At 43.5% G+C, this 9,010-nt stretch overlaps 1 protein-coding gene across 2 annotated transcripts in view; it reads right to left on the reverse strand.

Annotated features, from left to right (window-relative positions):
* The window catches only part of LOC116311864 (neural cell adhesion molecule L1.1-like), a 47,370-nt gene extending 38,683 nt beyond the window's left edge, over window positions 1-8,687 (reverse strand). For both annotated transcript variants that reach the window (XM_039604596.1, XM_039604595.1), the window contains exon 1: window positions 8,548-8,687. The gene's annotated coding sequence lies outside the window, so the exon portion shown is untranslated. The remainder of the gene's footprint in view (window positions 1-8,547) is intronic.
* Between the last annotated feature and the right edge of the window lie 323 nt (window positions 8,688-9,010).

Raw genomic sequence — 9,010 nt, forward strand, 5'->3', positions numbered from 1 at the left:
TCACCCAAATTAAAGTAAGTGGTGGCAGTAAGGTAACCATTTTGCTGTTTGCCAGCCGCCAATAAAACTCTATAAAGAAGAAATTAAAGTAAGGAGGGCGAGGAGGCAGCAGCAGCGCAGCGTCCTACAGTAAATCAACTGTTCATGTGATTAAGAGAAGAAATGTGAAACATGTTAACAGGAAACAGGTCGTCCGAGGGAGGGATGTGAAATCCTCTTATTTAACAACCTCACTGATTAATCTGATCTAATGATTTTCACACATCCTGGATTAAAACATAGAATCTCATCGTCAGCGTGCGGCCTCGGCCCTCGGCTCGGTAACAGAGTAAAGTGCCTCAGCTGTGACGTCAATCAATACCTCACATGATCATGTATCACGCGTGTGACAGGCACAACTAACCGACAGCATTAAACCCTGCAGAGCTGCGAGATCAGCACAGACCGCTCTCTTCTTCTCTGGTTTCATTCTAGAAAGAGGCGATAAAAACATGGCTGACAGAGGAAACGCTGCAGCGATCATCATCAGCTCATACTCAGACACCACCGAGCTACAACTGTTACTGCCACCAGCACACGTCCCGACATGCTCCAGGGCTTTAGGTAACCTCAGCGTCTGATTGGGCGTTTGCCTCACGTCGACTTTTGGACCTTCATGTTTTCCTTGCATTGGCTTGTTTTCATTGGAGGATTCATTACTTGGATTTCAGATCCAATCGGACTCTATAAACTTCCATGTTAGGGTTAGGAAGAGGCGGGAATAGGGTTAAAACGTTCTCCTTCCCAACAGTGTGTGATGCCAGCGGGTGCTTCACAAGTTTATGAGCGACAGACCTGACTCACTCTAACTCATGCTCTCCATCACAGGACACAGCAGCAGCTCTGACGCACAGTATCAGGTTCAGGAGGCGTGAGCATATCTAACCACCAGCTCCAGTCTTTAGCTCTGCTTTTGTTCTCTGCTGAGGAAAACATCCGTCTCTTTAGCTGCTAATGCTCCCACAGGCTAGTCCCGTGCTGCGCCCGTCTGCTGTACAGGTAGCGTACCTGGGTTTGTCGTTGGACACGGCTGCCTGTGGCCACACTGAGCTGAAACAACAGGCTGAAAGCACCGCTGGTGGAGCTCAGGGAACCAGTGAGTTCATGGTGTGTATATGAAAAAATGAATCCCAGCAACGACTAACATCACAGACGTTTGTGTGTAAAGATCGAAAGCATGGCTGTAAAACTTTGTGAGCGACAAAGAGCCGAAACAGAATCCACATTATGGAGATGAGTTCCACTTAAATGTTCTCACCACGGGCACCGACACACACACACATTATCATCAGTGGTCCCACACACATCCTCTCTTGTTTTCACCACATCCTCCCACCCACTCACACCCACAGTGAGCCAGCGGCTGTTCTGACTCTGAATCTTTCTTCTTCGCGGCGGCTGACGATCCACTGAGAGCTCAGACTCACAGCAGCCGCAGACACATCACACCTAATCCCTCCTGGCAGGTAAAAGGCGCTACGATTTTGTCTTCACATAATAACCTCGTCCTCTTGATGTGCGAGGTGTGAGGTCACAGCCAGCAGGTGCTCGGGAGGATTGACGAGAGAAAGGTGAATTCATTTGAAGTGTGGAGATGAAGTCACACAGAACATGAACGGATGAATTTATTTAGCAAAGATGAAGGATTTCTGTAAGCTCTTAGTTTGGGTTTGCATTACTTCACAGATATTTCTATAGAACCAGCTGCAACCTTCACTTGATTATTTAGCCACAAATAAAAACTGAATTATGCAATTAAAATTAAACTAAATGACATTAGCTGTTCATTTGGCAAGCGAGGGAATTAGCAGGTTTATCAGAGTCATTATAGATGCAAGGACAGGTTTGACATTAAATTGTACACGTGCTGTTTTTACACATCAGGCAAAGTGGATAATAAGACTGTAGTGACAGTGACTTTAGAAACAGCTTCCAACACTGGGACGTCTCTGTGGTTCAGGCGAGGAAGCCCACAGTGTGAGCTGGCTGGTGATTAGCAGACTGGATCATGTGTCTCCCGACACGTCTGTGTCAGGGATGCAGATCATGTGAGTTACAGTCTGTTTGCACACAGACAGTAAAAGTGAGTTTAGCTCACTTTTTGTTTCAATTTATTTAATATTTGCTTCCTTTTCCTGAGTTTTGAGTTCAGTTGAACTTTACTGATGTGTTAATAAGTTAATAATATTAACTTATCAGCGTCTACCGTCACATCGCTCCCCTCCCAGGTGGGAGATCACATTTCTACATCTCCTCTCAGCTCAGAGAGCCTCGGTCTTTATCTTCTCCTCTTCTTCCTCCCTCTGCAGCATCGTTTTTCTCTGCTCGCCCCACCCTGAGCGCGCAGGAAGGAAGTTTTAAATTAAAAGGAGATTTGACGTATATCCGTTTATTTAATCAGAGAGAAAAATGTCAATTTGATTTGTGCATGCGCTCATGTGTGTGTGTGTGTGTGTATTGGCAGTCTTTCCCATCCCTTTCCGTCATTCTCCCATCACCATGGTAACCCCCTGACTCCAGCAGCACACAGCAATATTTCCTCTTTTCCCATCCCCCAACACTGCCCCTCCTTCTTTTCTCCCATCCCCCACTCCGTCCCTTCACACCTCTCCCTCGCTTTCTCTCCGGTGCCACTCCCTACATCGCCTCAACTCACCCCTCTCTCTCTCTCTCTCTCACACACACACACACACACACACACACACACACACACACACACACACACACACACACACACACACACACACACACACACACACACACACACACACAGTTTCTCTTCCCATTGTCTCAACATTGTCTCCTCTGCTCAACACGAGCAGTCTGCAGCGTTAAAGCAGCCGTCTAGTTTTTCGACACACACACACACACACACACACACACACACACACACACACACACACACACACACACACACACACACACACACACACTTCCGCAAATATAGCACAAATAAGGTGACAGATGGTGAGCTCAGGAAAAAGTTGTGCCGTCGGGAATTCGCTGCAGGTATGAGGAGATGAAAGAAAAGCAGCAGGAGCTGAAATAATGCAGAACATACTAAAGTATCGAGAAACATATTTCCTCTTCCTGAGCGCTCATCTCTTGAAGTGAAAAGCTTTATTTCGAGTACTCGGCGACCGGAGGTGCAAGAGGATTAAACTTAAAAATGCAAAGAAATGTTAAATTATGCAAAGATAATCGTGGATTAAACGAGATAATTCTGCGGCTGATGACACGGACGCAGAGATTTAATCAGACATGAGGATTATTTTCATCACTTATTAGTCAGCTTTCTGTCAAATATTAGAAAAAGGAGAAAATGCTGATGATAACATTTGCGTGCGACAAAGATGAACTTTTACTTAAGCGCAGTGAAAAACCAATCAGACTTCAGATAGATGAAAACTTTTCTCCATCATGAAGCATGTTAGTGACTGAAACCATCTCACAGTGAATTCAGGGGAACTGAAGAAGACGTGACGGCTCAGTTTATCCTCACTGAACATATTTATCTTTGGAATGATCCAAACATTTCACTTGGAACAAGTGCAGAAAAAAAGCGGAGCAGAGCCTGGATGCTGTGGTTTCTTAACCCACAGCCGGGCTTCTCTTTGAGCAAAAAAAATGGCCGATGACCTCACTTCTCTTTATTTCCTGTAGGTCACTGTGGTCTATAAAATCTCTCTCCACACCAGCATTAACAAACCACACATATGAATATTAGGTTTTCCTCTTTTTTGCGGTGGAGTGGGAAAAGAGGTCAAAGCAGGTGTCACTGATCAGGGTTTACTGGCTTTGAATGAGTCACTCTTTGTTTTTGTGAAACAGACTCATCTGTGAGCAAAATGAACACAGGACAGAGTCTGAGTTCCACTCAGTGTCAGAAAGATTAAGGGAACGGACAAAGAAACACGTTTTAGACCGCTCGAGTTTTTCTTCTATTTTTGATTCGAATATTTTGGGATTTTATTATTTGTTTTATAAAACATCAGAAAACTGAAAAAGTGCCTGAGATGATGACGAACTTTCCCCCCCTAAATCTCCCAAATATGCAGTTTATTATCAAATAAAAAAAATGAAAAGCTGTAAATTCAACAATTTGAGACGCTGAAAACCAAAAAAATGAGGCTTTCTGCTCATTTCCATTGTTTGTTCTCAGCTTTGTATGAGTCACACTTCACGCTTCCTGAAAGTCAAGTTTCACTTTTTAAAGAGAAGTTTTGAACCATTAACCACAAATGGAAGTTTGTTCTTTATGACCATTTAAAGCTCTGACATTAGAAAAAAACCTGTTTAGTGATCAGAGCGTCTGCAGTCTGAGGCTCATGCACCACAGAAGATACACGACAGGAAATATATATTAAAAAATATCAAACCAGTTTGGCTGGTTGGTGTGAAGCGTCAGATTTATGTCTCATATTGCTCATCTTCTGGTCAGGAGACTGTTTGTCATGTGACCTTTGGTCCACCGAGTCACTGATCATATTGTTTGTCTGATAGAGTCCTCTGTGTTGGTGGTCACGCCATGAATGGACTCTTGTCATGGATCAGCTACACTGCCCACAAAAACAGACTCATCACATATTTACTCCACTGTGTGTGTGTGTGTGTGTGTGTGTGTGTGTGTGTGTGTGTGTGTGTGTGTGTGTGTGTGTGTGTGTGTGTGTGTGTGTGTGTGTGTGTGTGTGTGTGTGTGTGTGTGTGTGTGTGTGTGTTAAAGCCACTGAAGTCAGATTAGCTGCTTCTGAAGAGATTAAAGCCCCAAACACAGAGGGGCTGTTAAAACCTGCCTACAGGCTCTAATCCGGGCTAATGGACGCACCCCCCAATCTCCACACACACTCGAAAAAGGAAAGAGGAAAAGATGGCAAGAAGGGGGGGTGTTAAGGGCATTTCTTAATTTCTAAACACAAAGACCTCATTTGTTGAGGGTAAAATGGAAAAAAGGCGATGTGGAAGAACAAAAGGTCAAAAGAGAGGAAAGATGTTTCAAGGGGGAGGGAGCGGGGGCGTGAGAGAGAGATGGATGAAGATGGATGAGAAATGCCACAATGAGAATTACAGACGACACTCAGAGCAAAGACAGACAGAGGAACTGAGGAAGAGCTAAATTCAGACTAATCTGATTTTCTGAACCCAGACCTCCATCTGACCTGCGGACCTACGGCTCCAAACTGCTCATTCTTTGATCGACTTGATGGACCTGCTGGGACGAGTTCAGGTTGTCCTCCCACTCTGCGTGCTAACGTAGCAGCTTGCCTGAGGGCGCCTCTGGCTGCTTACTGGGCGCAGAATTACTCTCAGTAACAACTTCAGTCAGAGCGCTTTTAAACCGTCTCTACTAAACAGCTGCATTATTCCTCTGACATGTTCTGCATGCAGAGCTGCTAAATGCTGCCTCGGGACGATAACGTCAGAAAATGATTAATGGAGAATATTTATGTGAAAATATTTATTTAAAAAAAAGATTTAATCACAAAAAGTTGAGGAGAAACTGCCACAGAGTTTATGTTGATATTGTTTTCAGAAATGTTGCGTAAAGTTTAATTTTTTGATGTGTGAATAATCTTTACCCATATCTGTAAAACTATCGATGTCATTTTTACCTCAAACACTCCAAAGATCACGAGTGTCTGGATCAACGCTTCGTTAAATCCGTCGTGCTATGAATGAATGTTTGCTCCCAGCCTGGAAACTGTGACAGATGTTTACAGATGTGCCACGTGTTATATCCTTTGCCCTTTTATAACCTCTTATTGGTTACTGTATATTATTCCTGTAAATTTAGACGAATAAACACGTCATCATTTTTGTGTCATAATTCATAAACCAGGTGATTCATCAGATGGAGGCTGTCTGAATAATGTCCAAAGCTTTTAACTGTTTCTCTCAGGTGTGTCAGGTGGACGAGTTTTGCTCCGTGTGGATGAATAAGACTCACACAGGAGGCTCAGTGTGTGCTGAAGCTCAGATATTCAGACTGTTGGACAGCACCGAGCTCCCAGCACTCGCACACTCTTTAACTGCTGTCAACTTCATATCGTTTCTTATCAGCTGGCTCTCTGCAACATACGGGTTGGTGTCATTATAGAAAACTATATTAAAGAATTTAAATTGTCATAATTTTTGATGTTACAAAAGCAAAAACACAGAAATATATTGATGAAGAAGTGATTTAACCACCATGTCACCAGCGGAGCACACAGGGTTAGTGCTGGGATTTATTTTGCTGTTATAATTTTTCTGTAAAAAAAATTAAATCAGTGTTAATGTTGCACAGATATCGTTCGCTTAGTTCCATAAACTTTGTCGACATTAAGAGAAATAAAGAGGACAGTGATAACCCGGGTCTCTAAACAGCTCGGAGGAAGTGTCAGTGTAAGTAAAGAGTCCTGCTCCTAATTTCAACACTATATATGTGCTTAATTTTTTATTGTATTATACATTATTTAATTTAATGTATTTAATTAAATCCTGCCCCTTGGATGACCCTGGGCCTCCAATACTGCGTTGGATAAGCAGTTAATAAGATGGATGGAAGCATATTTGATTATATTACATATACTATAAAGAACTTGAATCCAGCTGCACTCAAATCAGTTTGAAGTCCACAGCATCCATTTATCAAAAAATCTGGGACGGACACAAAAGACTGTAAAGTGTTACTTTGAGGTTAATTAGTGAACGTTTGAGCGTAAAAACAAAAATCTCAGAAAGGCTTTCAGAAGAACAGACGGGGAGTTGTTATGGTCTGTGGACGTCTGTGTGGGTCTCATTTTAAAGCTGAGAAACTTCATCATCTGCACAACTTAATGTCATTAAAAATTCAGAGATCCGTCTGTGTGCAGTGAGGCGCTGCACTGCACACACACGAGTCTGTTTAAGGGAATTTCTGGCAGAAACACTTTAATAAGTTCAAACTCATTCATGAGAACAAAAACCAGACGCAGAGCTGGAGCTGAGCTCGGTCTTGGTGCTGCTGCTTCCTCTCCACTAAACATGACAGATGAGGCCTCGAACTGTTGAACTGAGTCTGAGGCAGGAAACAGCTCAGAGTGTCTTTTAAAGAAGACGACTTTCATGTTACTGGCAACAACAAAAAAAGATGGATGTTTGTTCAAACAACAATAAAGGTTAAAAACAGTTTTTAAATCATTTGTTAATTATTGCAGCCACTTCTTGAGAACAGGGCTGTGCAGAGCGCTCCTTTCATGATGCATATTTCTTCATGTGGCGGTCTGGAGGTAGTCTACTGTAAGTACAAAAGCCTGAATAAAAAATGCAGGCAGATGGTTTCAGTCAATTTGACTGCTGCCAAAGATCTGGGGAGGGGAGAAAGAGAAATGGGCTAAAAATCCTCCTATGCCACTCAGCCCCAAATATCCCTCCTCCTCCTCCTCCACCTCTCATCCCGGTCCAGGCTCCCTGTCACCTTCCACATCCTCTCGTTTCCTCTGCTCTTCTGGATTCAGGCTCTTCTGGGCTAAATCCTTCACCTCCCATTTCACTCACACTCTGCATTTGATCAACTTTCCCTCCTTCAGCCCTCCTTCCACCTCCTCTCTGATTCCTGCTCGCAGGTTCTGGCCTAATTTTAAGTGCCTGAGCGATCACAGTGAGAAAACTCCACAATGCAGGCAGAGAATGACAGAGAGGCCTAAATGATGTTGCCATGAGAAAAAAGAGGAATTCCAGAGTAAACAGAAGCAAAGGACAAACACAGCAGTGAGCAGGAGCTACAGAGCTTCTCTTCCTTCATTTTATCCCCCATTCAGAGAGAAGTTGAGCAACAGGAAACACTTTTAGAGATTAGTCATTGGTTCCAGCTTCTGAACATCGAAGCTTTTCTTGGTCATAAATGTTGATAAACTCAATATGTTCTTGGTGTTGGACCACTAACTGGACAAACTAAAGAACCTGTTAACATAGGAAACAGCACCATTCAGCACCAGGCCATGGGCGGACAGCAGCCTGGAAGCTGGCATGGACACAAGATGGGAATTGCAGTTATCTTATGTTGAGATATGAAGATCAGACTAAATCATTCCTGGCAGAGACTCTTAGCATGAAAGGAAGCATGCTACAGAACAGCAGTGAATAATTTAACACGATAATGTGGTATAGTGCAGCATTTCATTCAATATTCATAAAAACACGGCCGCAGATAATTTATCAGATATTAAAAAGCTGAATCAAGTCAGACACTCCCTACAGATGCACAAACATCACGAGTGAACATTTACTGACCCGAGCATGTTTGAGTGAAAAGGTGAAATCACAGACAGGAGGAAGTGCGCACCAACACCCACACATGTATGTACAGTGACACACAAACACTTGTCTAGTATCTCACCTTCAGTCGCTCACACAGTACCTGCCTTCCTATTATGTAAGACACCGTTAGACCCTCCAGCCCTGATCTCCAACTCACTGACACACACACATGTTCATGGATGGAAACCCAGACACCAGCAGATCCCTGGGATGCTTCGGTGTTAGTCCTACCTCTGCAGGTGTCTCCTCTGGATGTTTCTCCTCTTCTCAGGCTCCTCTCCGTGTCTCTTCTTCTATCTCTGTATTGTTTCTCGGTCCAGTCCACCGACTCGTGCCTTTTCCTCCTGTCTTTTTTTTGCACTGATGCTGCAGTGGTACAGAAAACACACCCTTCTGAGCTCTGCCTCTTCTCCCTCCCTCCTTTCCCTCTCTGCTGCTCTCGGATTGGCTGCTTCACAGAGATGACATCAGCCTTTTTATTGTAGTCTCTCTCTCTCCTTCTCTCTCTCTCTGTATTCCCCTGATACCTCCTGCCCCTCCCTTCCTCTTCACCTCAATGCCCCCCCCCCCTTTTCTTGCCTCTCTGGTGGCCGGCTGCTTCGATTGTAAGAACATCAATGAAAAATAATCTGAATTATTTGGACTAAACTATCTGAAACAAGTAATTAATTCACCATTAAATACCAAAACTATT

Source organism: Oreochromis aureus, linkage group 20 (genome assembly GCF_013358895.1).
Source record: "Oreochromis aureus strain Israel breed Guangdong linkage group 20, ZZ_aureus, whole genome shotgun sequence".
Lineage (NCBI taxonomy): Eukaryota > Metazoa > Chordata > Actinopteri > Cichliformes > Cichlidae > Oreochromis > Oreochromis aureus.